Here is a 26,047-nt window from a genome sequence, read left to right as displayed (position 1 = left end):
AGCAACCCCCGTTCCACAGAGAGAACTGAGGGTTCCCTCAGGCCTGTGCTGCAGCTCAGCTTCTCCCCATGCCCCATCCTGCTTCTTCCTCTTCCTTTCGTAGCTGCTGAGCCCTAGTCAACATCTCACGATGCAGGCTCTCACCGACTCATTGCCAGCTTTGGACAACCCAAGACACCTGCACTCTATCTAGTGATTTTAGGCAGGGGGAGGTGACACAATCAGGTCTGCAGTTTAGAAAACCCAGTCTGACCCCCTGAGGAGGGTGCATGGGGAGGCAGCGAGAAGGCCTGCAGGAAGCCCAGGGGGTCACAGGAAGACACGGCGGGCTGACCAGGCCGGAGGCAGGAGGGCAGAGAGGGAACACACTTGAGAGAGATGAGGGGTTTTTTTTAACCTATTTCCATAGGTTTGGGGGTGTTTGGTTACATGAGTAAGTTCTTTAGTGGTGATTTGTAAGATGTGGTGCACCCATCACCAAGCAGTACACACTGAACCCAATTTGTATTCTTCTATCCCTGACTCCCTTCCTACCCCTTTCTCCCTGAGTCCCCAAAGTTCATTGCATCATTTTTTTTTTTTTTCTTGAGATGGAGCCTCGCTCTGTTGCCAGGCTGGAGTGCAATGGTACGAGCTTGACTCACTGCAACCTCCGCCTCCTGGGTTCACGTGATTCTCGTGCCTGAGCCTCCCAAGGAGCTGGGATTACAGGCATGCACCACCATGCCTAGCTAATTTTTGTATTTTTAGTAGAGATGGGGTTTCACCACGTTGACCAGGATGGTCTCAATCTCCTGACCTTGTGATCCACCTCCCAAAGTGCTGGGATTACAGGTGTGAGCCACCTTGCCCGGCCCATTGTATCGTTCTTATGCCTTTGCATCCTCATAGCTTAGCTCCCACATATGAGTGAGAATACAAGATGTTTTGTTTTCCATTCCTGAGTTATTTCACTTAGAATAATGGCTCCAATCTCATCCAGGTTGCTGCGACTGCCATTAATTCATTCCTTTTTATGGCTGACTGGTATTCCATCGTGTATATATACCACAGTTTCTTTATTCACTCATTGATGGGCATTTGAATTGGTTTCATATCTTTGCATTTGTGAATTGTGCAGCTATAAACATGCATGTGCAAGTTCTTTTTTGTACAATGAGTTCTTTTCCTCTGGGTAGATACCCTGTGGTGAGATTGCTGGATGAAATGGAAGATCTACTTTTAGTTCTCTAAGGAATCTCCACACTGTTTTCCATAGTGGTTGTACTAGTTTACATTCCCACCAGCCATGCAGAAGTGTTCCCTGTAAGATAGACAAGGGTTTGAGTCAGGGGTCCAAGGGGCTAGACTGGATGTGGAAGGAGAAGGAGAAGGTGAGGTCAGGTTTCTAACCTGGCTGGTGGGGTTCCATTGACAGAAGGGAGGGAACAGAGGGTGAGGCAGGCCAGGGCAGGTGATGAGGTCAGCCTGGACAGACAACCTTGGAGGTTTTCAGGGGTCACCCAGGCAGAGACCGTCCATGGGTCACTGGACCTGCAAGGCCAGAGCTCCTGTGCTTTGGCCGGGGAGGGGGCTTAGAGAGAAGGGAGACGGGTGTGAGAGCCATGCTGTGGCCAGGCTCGCCCAGGCTTGCGTGTCAGAGGAGAAAGGAAGTGGGCGCAGGGCCAGGCCCCGAAGGACTCAGTGTTTGATGTCCAAGTCTGGGAAGAATCCCCTTCTGGCCAGGTCGACTGGTGGACGTAAGACACAGGGCACTCAGGTGCCCTTCACACCGCATGGGCCACTCAGTGGACAATTGTAGAACTCCCGCCATGCTTCAGACTCCCTCAACCTGAGGTTTTCATAGAGAAGCTCCTCGAAGAGTCAGACGGCCCTTGTCATGGCGCACATCCCTGCATCGTGGGGTCCTCAGTGTGTTCTTGGAGTGCTCTGCTAGTATATTATTTCTGAGGGTGTGTTCAACACTCTGTATTGTTTGGATCCAGGAAGGACAAGACACCAGGGTTGTCAGTGAGGAAGCAACTGGAGAGAGGTGTTCAGAGGCGGGTCTGGCTCTCCATCCAGTGCTCTCCCACCCAAGACCCTCTCAACCTGCAGGTGTCCTTGATCTACTGCCGGCCCCAGGCCCCTGCCCAGCCTTCCTCTGGGGGTCTGGCTTTTCAGCAGAAGAACTGAAGGCCATTCATGGTGGCCTATTCAGTGAATTGAAAGTCAGAGGCAAGAGTTCAGACATGTGGAGTCACAGATGCCCACGTCCTCCACCCTTAAGGACAGGAAGCCAGAACACAGCCCTCTTTGCTCCTCCATGAAACCACAGGTTTGAGGTTTTCCATGTTTGTGGATACCTTGAGATCTTTCAGAAACAGGGGAGAGGAAACATCGACCTTCCCCCTCTCCAGCGCCATCAAACAAGGCACCAATGACAGGGAGAATTCACAAACACCAGGACATCCTGAGCCTTTCCAGAAAGCTGGGTTGCCCCCATTTCTGGGGTCCCCTCAACCAAGAAAGAGCAAGTCTGCGGACATCCTAGGGGAGGCTGAAAGCATCTGCTGAGAGGCTGGGGAAGAAGGTCATTTGGAGGCCTGGATGGGGGTGCTCCATTCATCAGCACACCCGGTGAGGGAGGGGTCTTGGTGGGAGTAGGGAAGCAGCGGAGGAAATGTCTCTTCATCCCCACGCTGTGTGTGGGGCCAGGCAGGCCCTCACAGAGCTCACTCTCCAGAGCGTAGAGGAAGTCAAGACTTACTCAGCTACCGAGAGCAGGAGGATTTCTGGGCCGAATCCCTGGTCCCGTTCCGAAGCACCGCGCGGATGCCCGCAGTGGGGATGGCTCCAGCTGGGAATGCACACCCTGGGTGCAGCTTTGCCAAATCCAGACTCGCTTCTGCCAACATCGGTGCAGCACCCACCCACCAGCGTCTTCTGCACAGGGCCCTCCCTTCCTTTAATCCTCAGAAGAACCTGAGATGAGGACGAAATTTTTCCCGTCTTGTCAATAAGCAGATGAGGCTCTCCTACTGTGTTCTCAAGCACTGAAGGCAGAAATAGAGTAAGAAGAATAAAGATGTAGATAAAGGAACAAGGGTGGAAAAGTGATGAGAATACAATTCCTGCAGCGGCTCCCATTTTGGCACTGAGCTCCCTAGCGGCCAAAGCAAAAATACATACGTGGTCTGTTATAAGATTCGCAACGTCCATGGGATACAGTCATGCTTAGGGAAAGCAAGTGGCTGTCACTTGGTTGTGACCCCCCAGCCAGAGAGTGCAGAGGGTAGAGAGGAGCTCCGGGTCCCTGGGGCCCCAGACACTTGTCTGCTGCTTTGTTACATCCCTACACAGTGTCAGGCTCTTAGCGAGCACGAGCAAGTCAAGTAAAACCCTCCTTCCCCTGAATGTCCCCCGGCTACCTTCCTGGCACCTGGAGAACGGCATCCCAGCAGTTGGCTGCAGACCAGGTGTGTGAACATTTCTAGGTTGGGACAGAGAAAGAGAAAAGCTGTGCATGACATTCCAAGCTGGGAAATGAAGATAGCCCTGTCAGCTCCTTGGCAGTCACCTGACTGTGGGGCAGGCAGGGCGTCCAGGAGGCTTAGCCCAAACCTCTGTTTGCCCTGCTTTGGGGACTCTGCCCCAGGAAACCGCCCACTAAGAGGAGAAAGATGATTAGCCCCAGATGGGGACAGCAGCGTCACTCACCACAGCATAGTTGGGAAATTATCACAGCCCAGACAAACTGGAGGGGGCGTCCAAGTAAGCCCTGGCTTCCCACCTGGAGACCTGTGGCTCTCTGATGTGACTCACATGTGACCTGTGTGATGCAAGAAGATGTGTGTGCAGAGAGGTCCCCACTGCCACCGAGCAAAGGCAGCCACCTCCCCATCATGGTGAAGGCCCTGCCCACCCCCGTGGTGGCATCTGTGTGCACTCCCCAACTCTTCACTTCAAGGAAGCAGTGCAGCTTTGGGGGGGGCTTTCCAGGACCCCTGTGATGCCCCCTTTCCTGCACAGCTGGCTGCCTCTGCCACCTTCCTCTATCCAAGCAGGGTTGGCATGGGCCTGGCTCCCTGAGGCTTGCAGCCCAAGCCCTCCCATCTCCGGGCCTCTGTGCCATGTCCCTCCACCCCTGGCTCCCAGGGCTCTCACATGTGAACAGGAGTGCCAGAGCAGAGCATCTGGCTAGGAGGGCTCGGAGGGTCTGCAGGCCCATTGCTGGAGTGGGACACCATGGGGCAGCTGCAAGTTTGAGCAAAGCCTGAAGCACAGCAAGTGGGGTCCTCTGGGGTTAGAGGCTCCCAGGAAAGCTTGGAGCTGAGCAGGAAAGCTGCCGGGCCCTCTGTCCTGGTGCACTGTCCTGCCAGGCTGCCCCTGTAAGTCCCAGCACGCATGGTGCCCTGCCTGGAGCGCGTCTTCCTTCAAGAGGCTGGGGATGCTCAGAGCTGCCAGGTGAGGCAGAGGGGATGGGATGGGACCTCTGCAGGTACCTTCCTGGGTTCCCTCCAGAGCTTTCGATCTGCACCGTGATGCTGTGTAGGGGATCCCAGCCCTGTGACAGGCAGAGAAACAGAGGCTCAGAGAGCTGAAGGAAGGTGTCCAGGGCTGTGCAGGAGCAAGGGCAGAGGCGCCTGAGCCTAGGGGCAGCCTGGGACTTCCACACGGCTGGTCCTGGGGTCAGACCACTGCTGAGTGAACAAAGGAGAGCAAGTACAGAAGCCCCCCTCGCCAGGCTGCCCAGGCTCCTGGTTCAGCCCTGCTGGGCACTCCCTGGCTGTGCACTCCTGACCAGTCCCCTCAGCTCTCTGAGCCTTCTGGCCCATGTAATGAGGCCCAGGACCCCTCCCCCGCTGCTGGAAAGTGAGTCATCCCTCAGGGCAGGGGCTTCACTCCTGAATTAGGTGGCATATAGTGAATGGACTCAGGAGGCAGGTGGTCTGGGTTCGAGTCCCAGCTCTGGCCCCTGGCAGCCCAGCAGTCTGGGGATGGGGATGCAGTCTGCGAGGCCTCAGCAGGGCTGGCACAGGAGCCTGTCCCACGTGCCCGTCCCATGCTTGGTGCTGGATCCGGGACTCGCCTGGCACAGGACTGGCGCTTGCCAGCCCCTCATGTGGGTATACCTGCATCTGCGCCCCCAGGTCGCACAGGACAGGGTTTGTGTGTGGCCTAGCCTGTTGTGTGAGGTTGACCAGCATGTCACAGGCACTATCACAGATTCTCAGAGCCCAGGAGCACATGCCCTGCAGGACTCCTCAGCCTGGGCTGGGCTGGCAGCAGGGCCCGGAGAAGGTCAGGGAGGCCCTGCCCTCCTGGCACTCCCAGTGCAGGGGATGCAGCACGGAGCGGGTGCCAGTCAGCCAGGGAGGCCGGGATACAGTACGAGGAGAACACTGAGCAAGGCAGGCCCGCAGTCCTGTGCCAGGCCCCGGCAGTGCCCCTAACTTCTCCTTTGGCCCTCAGCTCAAGTCACAGTCTTGAGGAGAGGACACTGTAGGGGGCCCCTGGGGAGGGGCCACATGGAGGGCCTCAGGCTCCGAGCTGGGGCCACCAGAAGGCCTGACCCTTCCTCCGAGGCCCACGTCTGCCGAGAAGCCCTCACTGCTGACCCGAGGCCTGGCATCCCTGCCCACACTGCTCCCTCCCCTCCCTCACAGAGCCAGGCGCAGCTGCTGTCCAGGCTCCTGCCTCTAGTCTCCTTAGAAGAGGCAGAAGATCAACCCAAGAGTGAGGGAGGGAGGTAGAGAAGGAGATGGAGGGGCTCTTGTCCGCATTTTACAGATGAGGATGCCGGGGATCTGAGAGGCACTGAGTCTGCAGGGATGTCCTAGACCCAAGGTGACTCGAGTGCAGCCGTGATCTTCACTGTAAATGACTTTAAACATGACCTCAGAGACCACGCTGCTGGGAGAGTTTCCAGTAGAAGCCAGTAAGGGAGGCAGAAGGAGCTGGAGGTGTTTCACCTGCAAGGCTAAGCAGATCCGACTCATTCTCTGTGGCCCCTGTGGACGACACCAGGGCCAGGGTGAAGGTAGAGGAGTCACAGAGCAGATCTCAACTTAGCCAAGGAAGAACTATCTATTGGTGAAGAAGGAGCCGAAAGGCCACGCATGGCCCCTGGAGGTATGACACCTTTGCCCTGGAGGAGGAAGAGATGAAGAGGGGTCTGGAGAAGAAGAGTCCAGGCAGTGGGAAGGCCTTAGTTACACTCTTAGGTCGGGTAGAATGACCAGCTGGGTCTCACATCGGGGGACCTTGAGATTTTTAGCTTCCTTAGGCCAGCCCCAGGGACTTGGATCTCAGAGCTAGAAGGCAGGGATGACTGTGCCCGGTTCCCTTGCCAGTGGCCCAAATGGGACACCTGGCCAAGGGGCAACGTGCAACCTGGACACAGAGGTGAGGGACAGGGGCGAGGACCCAGTGTCCACTCCGCCTTCCTGCAGCTCCAGCCCAGATCCAGAAACATTCCCCTAGGAGGGTCCCAGCCCTGGCCCTGATCTGCCAGCACCGCCCACTCCCTGACCAAGAATCCTAAACTTCCCTCTCAGCTGCTTTCCTCACCCCTATCTTTCCCAGATGAGGCTGTAACTGGAAGCCCACAGTTCAAGGCAGTTGTGGGGCACTCCAGGGCCTGGGAGGGGAAGTGGGCCTTCCTCTGCCCTTTCCACAGGCAGTCGTTTTCCAGCAGGCAGAATGGAACTGGACGTCTGAAATGGAGAGAAAGTATGAGGGCTCTTAATCAGAAAACATTAAACTGGCCCGGTGTGGTGGCTCATACCCGTAGTCCCAGCACTTTGGGAGGCTGAGGAGGAAGGGTCGCTTGAGGCCAGGAGTTTGAGCCCAGCCTGACAAAATTGGCAGACCTCATCTCTACAAAAAAAAAAAGAAAAAATTTCCTGGGCACAGTGGCTACGCCTATAGTCCTAGCTACCCAGGAGGCTGAGGCAGGAACGTCCCTTGAGCCCAGGAGTTCAAGACTGCAGTGAGCTATGATTGTGCCACCACACCACAGCCTGGATGACAGAGAGAGACCTTGTTTCTTTAAGAAAAATAATAGTAATAATAATTTTTAAAGAAAACATAAAACCATTTCCTCAATCAAAAAATCTATTCGGTGGAGAAGGTATGAGGCCAATATAACCTTACGATTTTACTCCTGGAATCCACTGCAGGATACATGTCCCAAAATTCAAGAGTCCCTCCCACCAGAATCAAAATTTTAATTTGATTTATTCAACAAGCTGAATGACCGCAGGGTCTGAAGCTTCAAGCATACACCAGCAATGCCCATCCCACAGGCTAACAGGCAAACATGCCAGGAAGAATAAAGCTGGAAGGAAGACCACAGCAGGATGGGTGACAATGGTGTAGCCTCTAACCCAAGTGAGTCCCCACAAACTATTCGAGAGTGGGAAGGGGTGCTCCTGGCAAGGGGCACAGCAGGAACAAAGGCCCAGAGTCGGGAACAAGTTCACTGTGCCCCCGGGAGGACAAGGACGTGGTCAGAGCAGGAGAGGCAGGAAGGCAGGTAGAAGAGGCAGAGAATGGCTTCACATGGGAAGTCAACATACAATCATGAGAGTGGGCCTTTCTCTTCCTTGGAGCAAAGAAAATGCATGGAGGGAGGCACTGGGTGGGGGATGGGGTGCTGAGGTTTGGAGAAGGGAGGGGCCAGGCGGGGAGGATAGAGGCAGAGGCGTGAATGGGACCCACACATACCCATTTCACACAAGATGGGGTGGGGGTACCCCCAGGACTCTGCTACCCTGGGAAGATGTGGGGGACCCAGAGTGTAGCTGGAGCTGGGCCCAGACCCTTCCCTCAGCATGAGGATGAGGGGCAGGGAGAAGACCCTGGTGGAGTCCCTGCTGTCATCTCCCTCAGGAGGGCTGGTCTTGCAACACCCCCACCCCCACTTCCCTCCACCCAAATCTTGCTGCTCCTAGTGCCCCGCTCTCTGGCCCAGGCAGGACCAAGCTGGGCTGGCTTCATCCTCCAGGCCTAGGAAGGAAGAAACAGCTGGGTTGCCCTCAGGCCTGGACACTACAGAGAGGCCAGAGCCTCATTTGATGGAGCTGAGGTGGCCACAGTGCTAGGGGTGCAGGGTCCCGAGACTTCCAGCCACACCTGCTCCTCTACGTCCTGCCTCCTCGGCCTCCAATCACCCACTAAGTGCAGGCGGCCCTCAGATCAGTCCCCTCTTTGGTGCCTGCCTGGGGGACAGTGGTCCCCACTCTCGTCACTGGAGCCTCCTCACCACGTCTCCGGGCCTGTTCTCTTCATCTTTGCAGTCTGCCCTCCACCCACTGGTGACCAGCAGCTGCATCCACCCATACCCTGAGCCAGGGCCCCGGCAGTGCCCCTAACTCTCCTTTGGCCCTCAGCTCAAGTCACAAGGTCTTCCTGGTTCTATCCCACCACAACCCTCACTCTGGCCTGAAGACAATCTCACCTGACCACGTCTCCCAGAGCCCAGACCTTCTCCTCAGTCCATCCTCCATCCTGTCTAAGTCGTATTCGTAACTAGCACTTTCATTTCACCTTGCACCTGCTCAAAAACCATCCATGGCTCCCTATTGCGTGGTATCCTGGCTTTCTGGTTGTAGCACCTGCTGCTGTCTCTCATGGATCTTCTGGGAACCTTGACTTGTACATTATTCTCTGCACACATTTATTTCCCCAGGCTGTTCCCACAGCCTAAAATGACTGTACTGCACCCTATTCCCCACTAACTGGAGTTTATTTTTCAGAAGCCATCCAGATAATGTTTCTCAGTCTCCACTACCACTCACCCAAAGCTGGGCAGGGCACCACCCTCAAGATTCTCACAGGTCTTACTGCACTTTCTTGTCACATCTGTGTAAGCGCTTAAAAGGTAGGGATTGCTCTATAAATGGTAGCTATTGTTGATTGCTTTTTCAGAAGGGTTCTAGGGTTTTTCTTGTTGCTTTTTGTATTCTAGACATTGATCCCCGGTCACTTTCACAGATTGTAAGTAGATTCTCCCATCTGTCGCCCACCTGTTAAATTTGCCTGTGACACAGATTTGGGAATTATTTGAAATTTAAAATAATTTTGATTAATATGTTAAAGCACTAGTGGAACAAGTAGACAATATGTGATAATAGACGGATAATGGAAGCAGAGAAATGGAAACTCTAAGAAAGGATCAAAAGGAAATGCTAGGAGTGAAAAACGCCAAAACAAAAATGAAGGCTATGTTTGATGGGCTCATCCACAGACGGGACACGGCCAAGGAAAGAATTAATGAGCTTGAAAGTATGTCCATAGAAACTTCCCAAATTGAAAAATACAAAGAACAAACGATCCAAGGACTGTGGGACGATTTCAAAAAGTGCAACAGGCTGGGTGAGTGGTTCAAGCCTGTAATTCAAGTACTTTGGGAGGCCAAGGTGGGCAAATCACGAGTTCAGGAGTTCGAGACCAGCCTGGGCAACATGGTGAAATCCCTTCGCTATTAAAAATACAAAAACTAGCCAGGCGTGGTGACGCGCCTGTAGTCCCAGCTACTCAGGAGGCTGAGGCAAGACAATCGTTTGAACCTGGGAGGCGGAGGTCTCAGTGAGCCGAGATCGGCTCTCCAGCCTGGGCGACAGAGTGAAGCTTCATCTCAAAAATCAAACAAAAAAGTGCAACATACACATAATTACAATAAACAAGGAGAAGACAGAATGGAACACAAGAAATATTTGAAGGAACAATGGCTGAGAACTTTCCAAAGTGAACCATAGATCTAGGAAGCTCAGAGAACACAAAGCAAGATAAGTACTGAAAACGAAAACAAAACAAAAAACAAAAACAATCTACACTTAGGTATATAATTGTCAAGCTGGAGAAAAAGATGAAATCCTAAAGGAAGCAAAAGGGAAAAGATACCTTACCTAAAAGGACAGGAATTACATCAGGCTTCTCAGAAAAGAAGCAAGAGAGTGGAGTGAAATGCTTAAAGTATTGAAAGAAAAAAATCCACCAACCTGTAATTCTATATCTAGCAAAATGATCTTCCAAAGTGAAGTAGAAATAAAAACTTTCTCAGACAAATAAAAGTTAAAGGTATTCATCACCAGCAGACCTACCTCGCCAGAAGTATCAAAAGAAGTTTTTCAGGAAGGGGGAAAAATATGTAAGTCAGAAGCTCAAATCTACAATTAAAAAAAAATAAATAAAAATAAATAAAAAAAACAAGAAAAGTATCAGAAAAGGGTTTTTTAAAATAAGATAAAACATTTTGTTTTCTTGTTCTTAATTAATCTTAACAGATAAATGTTTGTTAAAAGTAATACTAGTGCTGCTGTGGTTTCAAAGTCCCACAAAGTTCATCTGTTGGAAACTTAATCCCCAAGACAACAGGATGGACTGGTGGGGACTTTAAGAATTAGTTAGGTCCTGAGGGCTCTGCCCTCATCAATGGATTAATGCCGTCATCACAAGAGTGGGTTCCTGATAGAAGGATGAATTCAGCCCCCTTCCTCCTGACCTTCCTCCCTTCCTCTCCTTCCTCCTCCACCTCTCCTCCTCCACCTCTCCTCCTCCTCCTCCTCCACCTCTCCCCTCCTCCTCCTCCATCTCTCCCCCTCCTCATTCACCTCTCCTCTTCCCCCTCCTCCACCTCCCCTCCTCCTCAGCCACCTCTCCTCTTCCTCCCCTCTCCTCCTCCTCCTCCACTTCTCCCCCTCCTCCTCCACCTCTCCCCCTCCTCCTCCACCTCTCCCCCTCCTCCTCCAACTCTCCTCCTCCCCGTCTTCCTCCACCTCTCCCCCTCCTAATCCACCTCTCCTCTTCCCCCTCCTCCACCTCCCCTCCTCCTCAGCCACCTCTCCTCTTCCTCCCCTCTCCTCCTCCTCCTCCACCTCTCCCCCTCCTCCTCCACCTCTCCTCCTCCCCTTCTCCTCCACTTCTCCCCCTCCTCCTCCACCTCTCCTCCTCCCCTTCTTCCTCCACCTCTCCCCTCCTCATCCACCTCTCCTCTTCCCCCTCCTCCACCTCCCCTCCTCCTCATCACCTCTCCTCTTCCTCCCCTTTCTTCTTCCTCCTCCTCCACCTCTCCCCCTCCTCCTCTACCTCTCCTCTTCCTCCTCTTCCTCCACCTCTCCTCCTCCACCTCTACTCCTCCTCCTCCACCACCTCTCCTCCTCCTCCACCTCTCCTCCTCTTCCACCTCTTCCCCTCCTCCACTTCTCCTCCTCCCCTTCTTCCTCCACCTCTCCCCCTCCTCCTCCACTTCTCCTCTTCCCCCTCCTCCACCTCCCCTCCTCCTCATCACCTCTCCTCTTCCTCCCCTTTCTTCTTCCTCCTCCTCCACCTCTCCCCCTCCTCCTCTACCTCTCCTCTTCCTCCTCTTCCTCCACCTCTCCTCCTCCACCTCTACTCCTCCTCCTCCACCACCTCTCCTCCTCCTCCACCTCTCCTCCTCTTCCACCTCTTCCCCTCCTCCACTTCTCCTCCTCCCCTTCTTCCTCCACCTCTCCCCCTCCTCCTCCACTTCTCCTCTTCCTCCTCTTCCTCCACCCTTCCTCCTCCACCATCTCTCCTCCTCCTCCACCTCTCCTCCTCCTCCTCTTTCTCCACCTCTCCCCCTCCTCATCCACCTCTCCTCCTCCTCCACCACCTCTTCTCCTCCTCCTCTTCCTCCACATCTCCCCCTCCTCATCCACCTCTCCTCCTCCTCCACCTCTCTTCCTCTTCCTCCACCTCCTCCACCTCTCCTTCTCCACCTCTCCTCCTCCACCTCCTCCACCTCTCCTTCGCCACCTCTCCTCCTCCTCCTCCACCTACACCTCTCCTCTACCTCTCCTCTTCCTCCACCTCCTACACCTCTCCTCCTTCTCCTCCTCTCCTCCTCCACCTCCTCCACCTCTCCTTTGCCACCTCTCCTCCTCCTCCTCCTCCACCTCCTACACCTCTCCTCCTTCTCCTCCTCTCCTCCTCCACTTCTTCCACCTCTCCTCCTTCTCCTAGTCCTCTCTCTGTCTCTCTCTCTCTCTCGCTCTCGCTCTCTCATTCTGTCTCGTGCATGTGCACGCTGCCTTGCCCTTCCACCTTTCACCTGGGATGACACAGCAAGAAGGCCCTCTCCTCAACCTTGCACTTCTCCGCCTCCAGGACTGTAAGAAATAAATCTCTATTCTTTATACATTATGCAGTCTCAGATATTATGTTATAGCAGCACAAAATGGACTGAGACAAGTAGTAATAAAGTATTTGGTGATCATAGCATATGGCTAAATGAAATTAATGATGGCAATTTTTAAAAAGGCAGGAGAAAGAAACTGGAGATATTCTTTCATAAGGTGGTTGCACTACATGTGAAGTAATATACTGCTAGTTGAAGGTGGACTTAAATTAGTTATAAATGTAAATTGCAAACTCTAGGGAAACCAGAAAATAAAAAATTTAAGTATAACCGATATGCCTAAGAGAGGAGAGAAAATGGAATAATTTTTAAATGCCTAATTAAAATGATAGAAAGCAGAAAAAGAGGGAAGAAAAAGAAATAACAAGTGTAACAAATAGAAGGCAGTTATAAACACGGTAGATATTAATTCAACCCTATCAATAATCACCTTGAATATGAATGCTCTAAATATACCAATTGAGAGACAGATATTGGCAGAGTGGATTAGGAAGACAAGACTCAACTAAATGGTATCTATAAGAAACCCACTTTAAATATAATGACACATGTAAATTAAAAGCAAAATATCAATGAAAGTCAAAAAGCAAAGGGATAGAAAAAGACATATCGTGGCAACAGAAAGAAAGCTGGAGTCCGAAGAAAGCTGGAGTCGAGTTGTTAATTTCAGACACGTCAGCTTCAGAGCAAAGAAAATTAACAGGAATGAAGAGGAGCATTGAATAATGATAAAAGAGTCAAATTCTTCAAGAAGATATAATAATCCCTGATCTGTATGCATTTAACAACAGCGTGTCAAAATACATGAGACAAAAACTGACAGAACTACATAGAGAAACACGCAAATCCTCTAATACAGTTGGAGACTTCAACGCCCCTCTTTCGGTAACTGACAAAGCATGTAGAAAATCAGTAAGGATATTGTTGACTTGAACAGCACTATCGATCAACTTGATCTAATTGACATTTCTGGAAAACTCCATGCAAGGATGATAGAATACACACTTTTCCCAAGTTCACACGAAACATACGCCAAGATAGACCATGCTCTGGATCATGAAACGCACCTTAACAAACTTAAAAGAATTGAAATCACGCAAACAATTATTTCAGACAACAGCAGAATTAAACAGAAAATCAATAGTAGAGATAACTGGAAAATCCCAAAGTATATGGAGATAAAACGACACACTTCTAAATAACAACATATGGATCAAAAAAGAAGTCTCTAGATAGTTTTTAATATTTTGAACTAACTGAAAATATAACTCAAAATTTGTGGATGCAATGAAAGCAGTGCTTATACACTTATGGCCTTAAATGCATATATTTGAAAGGAAAAATCACAAAGAAGGAAATCTCGTCATTTGTGACAACACAGATAAACCTGGAAGGCATTATGTTAGATGAGATAAGCCAGACACAGAAAAATCTCCCTTATATGTAGAATCTTTAAAAATTGAACTCAGAGTTACCAGAATGGTGATTACCAGGAAATGGGCAGGGAGTTGGGAGACGTTGGTCAAAGGATGCAAAATTTCAACTAGACAGGAGGCAGATGTTCCAGAGATCTATTGTACAACATGGTTACTATACTTAATAACAATATATCATTCTTGAAAATTGCTAACAGCAGATTGTAAGTGTTCTCACCACAAATAAATACGTGAAATAATGCATATGTTAATTTCTCAGTTTAATCATTCCACGGCATGGACATATTTCAAAACTATGTATTGGACGTGATAAATAAGTAAATTTTGTCAATGAAAAACATAAAAATAATAAAATGTCTTTTAAAGGTAAAGACATGTAAAATCAGTAATCTAAACATCCATCTTAAGAAACTCAAGAAAGAAGAACAATTTAAGCCTAAAGCAAGCAAAAGAAAAGAAGTAATAAAAATTGAGACAAAAATCAATAGAATCAAAAACAGAAAAACAATAGAGAAAATCAGTGTAACCAAAAGCAGGTTCTTTGAATCAATAAAATCGATAAACCTCTAGCAAAACTAACCAAGAAAAAGATGAGAGAAGATATAAATTATTAATATCAGAAATGAAAGGAAGTTAATCACTATTGATCCCATGGACATCAAGAGGATAATAAAGGAGTCTATGAACAACTCTCTGTGGATACATTTGATAACTTAGATGAAATGGACTAATTCCTTGAAAGACCCAGATACCAAAATTTCACGCAAGGATAATAAGACTATTTAAGTAGGCCTGCCTGTGAAAGAAAGTGAATCAATAGTCACTTTCCAAAATAGAAAGTAGCAGTCCCAGAGAGGAAGACATGATACCAATTCTCTATAATCCCTTCTAGAAAATAGAAACAGAAGAAACACTTCCTAACTCATTCTATGAAGCCAATATTACCCTAATACCAAAACCAGATAAATACATAACAAGAAAGGAATGCAGCAGACCAGTACCTCTCATGAACATGAAGTAAAAATCTTCAATAAAAGACTATCAAATCGAGGCCAGGAGCAGTGGCTCACGCTTGTAATCCCAGCACTTTGGGAGACCGAGTCAGGCAGATCACAAGGTCAGGAGATCGAGACCATCCTGGCTGACATGGTGAAACCCTGTCTCTACTAAAAACACACACAAAAAAAAAAAAAAAAAAAAATTAGCCGGGCGTGGTGGCGAGTGCCTGTAGTCCCAGCTACTTGGGAGACTGAGGCAGGAGAATGGCGTGAACCCGGGAGACAGAGGTTGCAGTGAGCTGAGATCACACCACTGCACTCCAGCCTGAGTGCCAGAGCAAGATTCCATTTCAAAAAGAAAAAAAGACTATCAAATCAAATCTACTAATATATAAAAATAATTGTATACCATGACCAAATGGGATTATTTTCAAGTATTCAAGACTGGTTCAACATTTGAAAATCAATTAATGTAATCTACCACAACAACAAGATAAAGAGGAAAACTCATATGTGCACATTAATAAATGCAGAAAAAACATTTGGCAAAAATCCAACACTCATCCATGTAAAAAAAAATTCTCAGCAAACTAATAATACAGAAGAATTTCTCCAACTTGATAAAGAACATCTACAGAGACCTATGGTGAGTATCACGCTTACTAGTGAGAAACTGAGTGCTTTCTCTGTAAGACTAGGAACGAGGCAAAGATATTCCCTCTCACTGTTATTATTCAACATCATATTGGCAGTCCTAGCTATTGTAAGGAGAAAAGGAAACAAAAATTATACAGGTTTTGAAGGAAGCAATAAAACTGTATTTGTTCACAGTTGATGTGAGTAACCATAAAGAAAACCCCAAAAAAATCACACACATGTACATACACAAAACCTCCTGGAACTATAAGAAATTACAGCAAAGTCAGGGGCTACAATGCTAATACACAAAAGTCAGTTGCTTTCCTATAAGCCAGCAGTGTGAAATTTTAAAACAATATGAATTACAATAGCACCAACAACGAAATATTTAGGTATAAGTCTGACAAAATATGTTTGGAATCTGGCCGGGTGCAGTAGCTCACACCTATAAACCTAGCACTTTGGAAGGTCGAGGCAGGTGCACTAAGCCAAGGAGCTCGAGGCCAACCTGGGCAACATGGTGAAACCCCATCTCTACCAAAACTACAAAAAATAATAATAATAACCAGGCATGGTGGTACATGCCTGTAGTCCCAGCAACTCAAGAGGATGGGGTGAAAGGATTACTTTAGCCGGGGGAGGTCGAGGCTGCAGTGACCCGTGATCCTGCCACTGCACTCCAGCCTGGGCAATGGAGTGATACACTGTCTAAAAAAAATTTTTTTTTTTAATGTTCAGAATCTATATGTGAAAAACTATAAAACTCTGATTTTTAAAAATCAAACACTATCTAATCAAGGGATATTGTGTCTAAGGATTGAAAGACTCAATATTTTGAGATGTCAGTTCTTCCCAATTTTATCTACAGATTCAATACAACCCCAAACAAAATCCCAGCAAGCTATTTTGTAGATATTGACAAACTGATTTCTAAAGTTATGTGAAAAGAAAAACGCCCACAGAAGCTAAAGCAATACGGAAGAAGAAGAAAGTCGAAAAGCTGACACTACCTGACATCAGGACTTATTATAAAGCTACAGTAATCAAGACAGCCTAGTATTGGTGAAAGAAAAGACAAACAGATCAATAGACTAGAATAGAAAACACAGAAATAGACCCACACAAATACAGACAGCTGCTCTTTACCAGAGGAGCAAAAGCAACTCGAAGGAGAAGGACGATCTTTCAATAAATGATGTGGAACAACTGGACATCCATATGCAAAAATAATAAGAATCTAGAAACAGATCTTATGCCTTTCACAAAAATTAATTCAAAATGGATTATAGCCCTAAATGTAAAATGCAAAGCTATAAAACTTCAGAAGAAAACAGCTGAAATCTGGGTGATCTCGGGTTTGATGATGAGTTTTTAGGTACAATATCAAAAGCATGACCCATGAAAAAAATTGATAAGGTGAACTTCAGTAACATTGAAAATGACTGCTGTGTAAATGATACTGTTAAGAGAATGAAAACACAAGCCACAGACTTGGAGAAAATGCTCACAAAACACATATCTGATAAACGACTGGCATCCAAAATATACAAAGAACTCTTAAAACTCAACAGTAAGGAAACAACCCAATTGAAAAATGAGCAAAAATTCTGCATAGACGTCCCATCAGAGAAGATCTGCATATGACAGATCAAAATGTAAAAAGGTGGTCAATCGCCTGAGGTCAGGAGTTCAAGACCAGCCTGGGCCAACATAGTGAAACCCCATCCCTACTGAAAAATACAAAAAATTAGGTGGGCATGGTGGCACATTCCTGTAATCCCAGCTACTCAGGAGACTGAGGCAGGAGAACTGCTTGAACCTGGGAGGAGGAGGTTACAGTGAGCCGAGATCATGCCACTGCGCTCCAGACTGGGCAACAAGAGCAAAACTCCGCCTCAAGAAAAAAGAAAAGAAAAAAGAAAGATGGTCAAAATCTTTTGTCATAAGGGAATAGCAAAATGAAACAATGAGATACTACTACACACATACTAGAATTGCTAAAATCTAAAAACCTGACAGTACCAGTGCTGGTGAGGATGCAGAGAAACAGAAACTTCCATTCATTGCTCAAGGGAATGCAAAGTGGTACAGTCACTTTGGAATATAGTGTGGCAGTTTCTTACAAATCTAAACATAGTCTCACCATACGATCCAGCAATCACACTCATAAGTATTTACCCAACTGATTTGAAAACTTATGTTCACACAAAAACCTATATGCAAATGTTTACAGTGGCTTTATTCGTAATTGCCAAACGCTGGAAACAACTGAGATACCCTTCGGCAGATGAATAGATGGATAAACTGTGGTACATCCATACAATGAAATATTATTCAGTAATAAAAATACATTGGCCATCAAGTCACTGAAAATGTGGAGGAACTTTAAATGCATATTGTGAAGTAAAATAAGCCAGTCTGAAAAGGCTACATACTGCAGGATTTAATTATGTAACATTCTAGAACACGCAAAACTCTGTAGCGACAATGCAAAGATCAGTAGTTTCAGAGAGGAGACGGGTAAAGCATAAGGGTGGTGAAACTATTCCGCATGATCCTGTAGTGGTGGACACGTGATGTTATTCATTGTTCAAACCCATAGAACGGGATGGCACAAAGAATGAACCCTCGTCTATGCAAATTTTTAAAATCATTTAGTCAGGGGATTCCAAGAGGGAATGTAGTTGATAGCAACAGACTCTAACGGTGTTATAAATGCATGAAGCCACCCCCGTGAAGCGGAAGAGGGAAAAGATGGTGAGCCAAGTGACTCTGGAAATTAATGGAGACAAAAGGAACAGTGCATAAACCCTGTGCTCTAGCTCATGGTTGTTTGCAGTTGATAGATGGTGGTACCGGTTAATAATTCTGATACCACTGGACATGTATGATGGAATTGAACAATTAAGTAAAAGGATGGTGGATGGTAGAATCCAGGTTTCTCCCTGTTGGAGTGGGAATTCACAGATAAGCAAGGAGAGGAGGTTAGAATGGCCCATGTGGTCGGGGATACGAGTTGGAGACATCACTATTGACTCATGTTTAGCTCAGTATAGATGCAGGTGGTTACATACAGAAGCATTTATAGATGTGTGTATATGCACAAGTTCCTATAGACACATATATCTCCTTGCTCTGTCAGCTGAGAGGGTCTAGAAGCAACCACACTTGATAGCAACAAGCACGTCCGGCATCCAGACCTCGGTTTCCAATGCCATTCTGCAGTAGAACCACCCAGGGCTCCTTGGAGAAATGGCTGATTCTATGGCTGGGGCAGGAAATCTACAAAATGAGTACCTTGTAGTGCCAGAAATTGAGGAAGTGCTCAAAAATAAAACACAAAATACCTCCATTGATGGGGGGATGTTAAAGGGACACAGATGCCAACTGCTGCTCCCAGGGGCCAAAGCTGGAACAAGTTGAGCAACCAAATCAACTATTCTTGGATTATAGCCTAAAGTATGAAATAAGTATCTATGAGTCCATGCTGATATAAGTAAATGATTAACTAAATAAATAAGGGGGGGAGAAGAAAAAAATCTCCCTTGCAGAGGAATTCCAAATAAGGTATATAAATATTTCACCCTCAAGGAGGAGGAGCATAAATCCCTTTCCATAAGTTTGGGCTGTGCACAGTGACATCCTTCTAAACAGTGTAGTATGGAAGAGGGGAAAACAGTAACTTTACAATGGAGAAAACTGATAAACATCTCAGCTGTGTGATCAGGGTCAGTGAAGTCATGTTGATAACCTGTGCTCTTGATATGGTGTGATGAGAATGACATTCTCATCTGGAAAAACCTCCGTGATTTTTCCACCCAAAACCCATAAACCTAGCCTAATCATTGGGAAAACATCAGACAAATCCCAAACAAGGGCACTCTACAAAACACCTGACCGGTACTCCTCAAAAGTCCCAAGGTCCATCAAAAACAAGGACAGAGTAAGAAACTGTCATAGCCAAGAGAAGCCTGAAGAAACATGAGAAGTAAGTGAGATAGGATCCTGGAAGAGGAGAAGCCACTGGCTCAAAACTAACAAAATCTGGATAAAGTCTAGAACTTAGTTAATAATAATATATCAATATTGGTTCACTATGTGCAACAGAATGGGAGAAGAGTCAGTGAACTTCAAAAGATGTCAGCAGAAATTATCCAGTCTGAAGAACAGAGAGAAATGGGATCAAAAAGAAATGAACAGAGCTTCAGGGACCTGTGCAGAAATATCAAAAGGCCAAACATAAATGTAATTGGAGCCACAAAAAGAGCAAGAAAAGAAAATGAGAGCCAGGTGTGATGACTCATGCCCATAATCCCAGCACTTTGGGGGTTCAGAGTGAAAGGACTGCATGAGAACAGGAGTTTGAGACCAGCCCGGGCAACAGCAAGATCCTGTCTCTACAAAAAATAAAAATAAAAATATGATGCACACATGGTGACACGTGCTAATAGTCCCAGTACTCAGGAAGCTGAGGTGGAAGGATCCCTTACGCCCAGGAGTTCAAGGCTGCAGTGAACTGTGATCATGTCACTGCACTCCAGCCTGAGTGACACAGCAAGACCCTGTCTCAGGAAGGGAAGAAAAGGAAAAGAAAAAGGAAAGAAAGAGGAAGGAAGGAAGGAAGGAAGGAAGGAAGGAAGGAAGGAAGGAAGGAAGGAAGGAAGGAAGGAAGGAAGGAAGGAAAGAAGGGAGGGAGGGAGGGAGGGAGAGAGGAAGGGAGGAAGGGAGGAAGGGAGGAGGAAGGGAAGAAAGGAGGAAAGGAGGGAGGGAGGGAGGGGAGATATTTAAAGAAACAATACCCAAAATTTCCCAAATGTGATAAAGACAAAAATTTTAAGGATTCAAGAAGTTCAACAGACTCCAAGGAGAATGAACAAGTAAAATAAAAATACATACTTATGCCCAAATAAAAACATAACAGCCAAATTTCAGAAAACTAAACAGAAAATCGTAAAAGCAGTCAGAGGAAACTACAATTACATACAGTAGAACAATTGAAATCACCACTGACTTCTCATCAGAAACTATGGAGATAAGAAGACAGTAGATCTTCAAAATATCAAAAGGAAAAGACTTTCAACTCAGAACTCTATATCCAAAGAAAATGGTCTTCAAGAATGAAGGTGAAATAGGAACATTTTTGGATCAAAGAAAAACAAGAGAATTCATACCTCTACTGCAAGAAATCCTAAAGGGAGCTTTTCAGGCTGGAAAGAAATGATATCAGACAGAAACGTAGATCTTCAGGAAGAATAAAGAGCCTGGAAATGATAAATGATAAATACCTAGTAAATATTTAAAACTTTCATTCTATTTCTTAAAAAGCAAACCCCATTTTCCTATGGAGTTTATAATGTATGCAGATATATTACATATAACATAATGGATAGATATGTGTGTATATATATGTATATGTATATATGGTTGCAAGATTTCTGCATTTTACATGAAGTGGTAAAATATTCATTTAAGTAGACTGTCAAAAGTTAAGAATGTATTTTTAATCCCTAGAACAGCTACCAGAATTTTTTAAAATACAAGAAGGTATAGCTAAAAATGCAATAGAGAAAACAAAACCCTAAAAACTACTCGAATTATTCAAAAGAAGACAGAAAAGAGAATCAGAGGAATCAAAAACAAAAAGAAAACACATAAAATGAAAGATATAAATGAACTAAACACCACAATAAAAAGACAGAGATTGTTAAAATGGATACAAAAGCAAGAACCAGCTATAAACCTGTACAGGGGATGTCCTTTAAATACGAAGACAGGCCAGGTGCAGTGGGCAGTGGTTCACACCTGTAATCACAGCACCTTGGGAGGCTGAGACAGGCAGATCACCTGAGGTCAGGAGTCCAAGTCCAGCCTAGACAACATGGTATAACCCTGTCTCTACTAAAAATACAAAAATTAGCCAGGCATGGCAGCAGGCGCCTGTAATCCCATCTACTCAGGAGGCTGAGACAGGAGAATCTCTTGAACCCGGGAGGCAGAGGTTGCGGTGAGCCAAGATTGCACCACTGCACTCCAGCCTGGGGGACTGAGCACTTTTATTTATTTATTTATTTATTTATTTACAAAATAAATAATTTATTTATTTACAAAATGAATGAATTATTTATTTATAAAATAAATTATTTGTTTACAAAATAAATAAATAAAATGTAGTTCAAAGTGAATGGATGTGAATAGAGAGAAAAAAAGTAGTTGTAAAAAAGCTGGGGTCATTATCTTAATATCAGATAAAAGAGACTTCAAGAAAAAGGGTTTTATTAGTGATCATGAAGACCAGCTTATACAGATAAAATGGTTAATTCATCAGGAAAACATAAATGTGTATCTATATAATAACAAAACCTAAAAATACACGAAGCCAAAATTAACAGAATTAAAAGGGGGAAACAGACAGCTCTTTGATCATCATTAAAGATTTTAACTCTACTCTTTTAGTAATTAATAGAATAATAGATTAAAAGTTAGTTCAGACATAAATGAAATAGTTGATCTGAATTACACTATCAACCACTTCAACTGATATTTATGGAATACTATATTCAACTACAGAATCCACATTCTTTTAAAGGGCATTTCCAAAAATAGGCTATATTCTGAGCTATAAAACAAGGTTTAATAAGTACTGAAATCAGTCAGAGTACATCCGATAACAATGGAATTAAATCCAATAATAATACAATATCTAAGAAACCCCCAAATGTTTTTAAACAACATACTTCTCAACAATCAATGGATCAAAGAAACCACAAGAACTGCATAATCATGAAAATACAGCATATCAAAATCAATGGTATGCAGCTAAAACAGTGCTTAGGGGGAAGTTATAACTTTCTATGTGTATATAGAAAACAACAGAGAAAATTAACAAAGCCGAAAGTCGGTTCTTTGAGAAGATAAACAAAATTGATAAACCCATAGCTAGATTGATCATGAAAGAGAGAAAGAACACAAATCATCAATACCCAGATTTAACAAGAGATGATCACTACAAATCCTGCAGACAGCTTTATATGAACAGATTCAACAAGTGCTAGGAAATTGACAACTCCCTGAAAAATACACCTTACCAAAACTAACATAAGATGAAACAGAACATTTTAATAGCCCTATAATTACTTTAAAAACTGAATTTGTTATCAAACCCTTCACATAAATAAAACTCCAGACTCAGATGTCTTCATTGGTGAACTGTATCAAACACTGAAAGAGGAACACAGACTGAAAAAAATCGAGGATAAAGAGAACACTTCTCAAGTTAATCTTAATACCAAGGCCTGACAAATACATTTCAAAATTGATAATTTTGCAGACAATTACAGTCCAATATCTCTCATGAAAACATAGACACAAAAAAATCTTAATAAATTATTAGCAAATAGAATCCAACAGTATATTTAAAAGAACAAAAGGATTTATCTCAGGAGTATAAAGTGTTTTAAGATTTGAAAATCAATATAATTTACCATATAAAAAGAAGAAAGGAGGAAGTAAAAAAAAATACAATCAATTCAACACCCAACCCTGATAACACTCTCAGAAAACTAAGAACAAAGAGAATCTTCCTTATCTAACAAAGGACATCTGTGAAAACGCTATGTGAGCATCATACTAAATGCTGAAATATTGACACTGTCCTCCTAAGATAGACATTCTCATCACTTCTATTCAACATTATACTGGAGGTCCTGGCATTGCAATCAGGAGAGAAAAACAAGACAAAAGGTGTGAAAATTGAAGAGGATGCAGTAAAACTGTGTCTCCCTGCAGTCAAGAAGGGTGAAACCAGAGGCTGAGTGTGCCAGGGTGCTGGAGCTTGGTCCAGGCAGAAAACTCTGGGGTGGAATAAACCAATGAGGCCAGGACTCCTGGGCCACAATGGGGAGGAGGGAGCCCCAGAGTGCCAGGTTCCCTCACTTGGGAGGCAAATCAGGGGACTCGTGGGAAGAAGAGGACAGAGCCCAGGGCGACGAGCTGCTACCTGTGCTTCATCCTGTGCACAGCAGCAATGGGGCCACCTGCCCAGAGATGCCGAGTGTCACACTTGCCGGTGGGTAGAGAGGGCAGACGGGCCTTTCCTGAGGCCTGTCCAGGGCTGGAGGAGGACACAGAGCCCCTTGGCCAGTAGATGTGGGCTTGTTCTCAACAGCAGGACGGGCTAGACAGTCAGTGGCTGGGACCACTGGGGTCAAGCATGGGTGGGGTTGGCACACTGGACAGGCCCAGCCAGGGAGAGCTGTTAATTTGACCACGTAGCCCAGCAGTCCTACACCCCAACCCCTCATCCCACCCCCCCCCATACCCCCCACTCCACACACACACCTGTTCCCAGGTGTGCTCAAGCATCCTTGGAGGCTTCCGCTCAACTTGGATCCTCAAGAATCAGAGGCGGACGCTGAGTCTCTTTGGGGGCTAGGACATACCTTCGAGAAGCTGAAAATGGGGGTGGCAGGCCTGGGTTCAGAGGCAAAGACACAGCTTCCAGGGGAGGTGAGAGCCAGGGGCAGGCACAGGTCACAGGCCACACCCAAATGCTTCAGGTCCAGGGTTCCCCACCGGCTGTCCCGCCTCAGCCCTCCTCCCGGGCTCCTTCCCCAGTCTCCTCTGGCCACAGCACGCTTCCTCCAGACGATACAGCCGCCTGGCTTAGACACCCCTGCTGCCCTCTGAGCCAGCATGAGACCCGGATGCAGAGCTGGCATCCAAAGACCCCAGAGCCAGGGACCGTGGAGGCTCAGAGTCGGGCCTGGGATGAGCTGCCCTTGGCATGGGTCACCTGCCCCGAGTCATGGGTCACTGTGGCTGTGCTGTCTCCATTTCTGTGCAGGTCCCAGGCCCCAAAACACCTCAAAGGAAGGACCCAGGGCCTACAGGCAGGAGATGCCAGGATGCTCTGGGCCCTCAGGCAGGATGTGGATGGGAGACCTGGGGTTGGGGGTCCCAGGTGGGAGTGGGGGTAGGGACCAGCCTGGGCCAGGCCCCGAGTCAGACACTGGGTTTCCATCCTGTTCCATTTCCTCAGGCAAAGGCTGAAGGCCCCCGTCAAGCTGTTAACACTTGAGTGGGAATGAGTTTCTCAGACAAGTCCCCAGCTGGGCTCTGAGACAGAGAGCCCAGAAGCAAAGAGTGAAAATCACCAGTCAGGACTGGGGTGCCTTGGGAGACGGCTGGAAATGTTCCCAGTGTCATCTCGTACACCCTCCACAAATAACTGTCCCGTCATCTGTCTGTGCTGCTGAGACTCCCGGCTGGGGCTTGGGAACTTTTCCCCACTGTCTCTGACAGCCCTGGGCCTGAAAACCAGAGCCCCACTTGCAGGCCGCATGTCTGGCAAATCACTTACCCTCTCCGAGGCCCCTCAGGCTCCTACCAGCAGGAGCCCTGCCCCAGCCTCACCTCTTGGGAAGGGAGCTCCAGCTTTGAAGCGCCCTCCTCAAATGATCTGAGACCCCTGTGGTGTCTGGGACCAGCCCTGGCCTGCACTGTGGAGACTCTAGTTCCCCCTGCTCCCCATTTGGGGCACGGTCTCACTCTACCCAACCATCACCCCCCTGTGGGGTGAACCAGGTGTGCAGAGGTACCCTGGGAGTGAACTAGGTCTGGGAGGGAGGCCTGGCAGGCCGGCCACTCGGCTGGAGGATCCGCGCTGCTTTTGTGAGGTCACGTGAGGCTGGGCCGTCAGAACCATGCACGTGGGGTGACACTCATCCATGTCAAGCACAAGACGAGCTCAAGTCTCTGAGTCCAGCCCCGACACTTGGACCTGAGCCACAGCGTGAGCCTGTGCGCTGGTTCCCGGTGCTGACCTCCCTCCGCTCTGGCCACGGTGCCGCTTCCAGTCCATGGCACCCAAGAGGCATGATGGCGACCGCACTAACCGGGTAGCCCCGCCGCTGGTAGCCACACTCCACCGCTGCACGCCACAAGGCAGCTGTCCTCCAGGGTGCTCAGAAGCCACTGTCCCCAGTGCCAAAGGGCCCCTCCATCCATGTCTTCTCTGCCTTTAGTTGCAGCCGGGTGGCATGCAGTCCTCAGTCAGTCTCAGGCTGAGTGAACCGGGGTCGGACGTTGGCTGCATGAATAAAATGACTCTTCACAGTCACCCACTGGCCCTGCAGTGTGGGAAGGCAGGGCTCTGCCAGTCCCAAGAGAGATCACAGGGAGAAGAGATGTTTACCTTTCTGCTACTTCCCAACGGTAAATTTAACATGACCAGAAAACAAATTAGTTTCCATTTTCCCACATCCTCTGGGTACAACTTGCATTTGTGGTCATGTCAATAAAAAGAAGCCACAGACGGTCGCAGCGGCTCACGCCTGTAATCCAACACTTTAGGAGGCTGAGGAGGGCCAATCACTTGAGCTCAGGAGTTCGAGACTAGCCTGGGCAACATGGCAGAACCCCATCTCTACCAAAAATACAAAAATTAGCCAGACATGATGGCACGTGCCTGTGGTATCAGATACTTAGGAGGCTGAGGTAGGAGGACTGCTTAAGCCCAGAGGGCAGAGTCTGCAGTAAACTGAGATCGTGCCACTGTAGTCCAGCCTGGGCAACAGAAGGAGATCCTGGCTCAAAAAAAAAAAAAAAAAAAAAAAGAGAGAGAGAGAGAAGCCACAATCTTTGGAGCAACAACCCCAAAGCCAACCAGGAGGAGACCCACAGTCTCCCAGAGCCAACCAGGGGGAGCCCGCAGTCTCCCAGAGCCAACCAGGGGGCGCCCGCGGTCTCCCAGAGCCAACCAGGAGGAGACCCACGGTCTCCCAGAGTCAACCAGGGGGCGCCCGCAGTCTCCCAGAGCCAACTAGGGGGAG

The 26,047-nt window shown here is 47.3% G+C and overlaps 1 long non-coding RNA gene across 3 annotated transcripts; it reads right to left on the bottom strand.

Moving 5' to 3' along the window:
• Positions 1-875: 875 nt before the first annotated feature.
• On the bottom strand, positions 876-24,850 carry LOC139364077 (uncharacterized). 3 transcript variants are annotated; one of them, XR_011625321.1, is made up of 8 exons: positions 24,577-24,850; positions 23,556-23,666; positions 6,553-6,698; positions 4,147-4,546; positions 3,700-3,811; positions 3,411-3,472; positions 1,393-3,035; positions 876-1,303 (listed from the first exon to the last, which is right to left on the bottom strand). It is a non-coding gene; the product is annotated as an uncharacterized lncRNA (long non-coding RNA). The 3 variants fall into 3 exon arrangements; XR_011625323.1 differs by having other exon boundaries at positions 2,750-3,035; XR_011625322.1 differs by having other exon boundaries at positions 4,485-4,546.
• Between the last annotated feature and the right edge of the window lie 1,197 nt (positions 24,851-26,047).

The sequence above is a fragment of the Macaca nemestrina genome, chromosome 7, assembly GCF_043159975.1.
Source record: "Macaca nemestrina isolate mMacNem1 chromosome 7, mMacNem.hap1, whole genome shotgun sequence".
NCBI classification, from domain to species: Eukaryota; Metazoa; Chordata; class Mammalia; order Primates; family Cercopithecidae; genus Macaca; species Macaca nemestrina.
The sequence above is the reverse complement of the archived record's forward strand: the minus strand, read 5'-3'. Positions and strand labels throughout refer to the sequence as shown.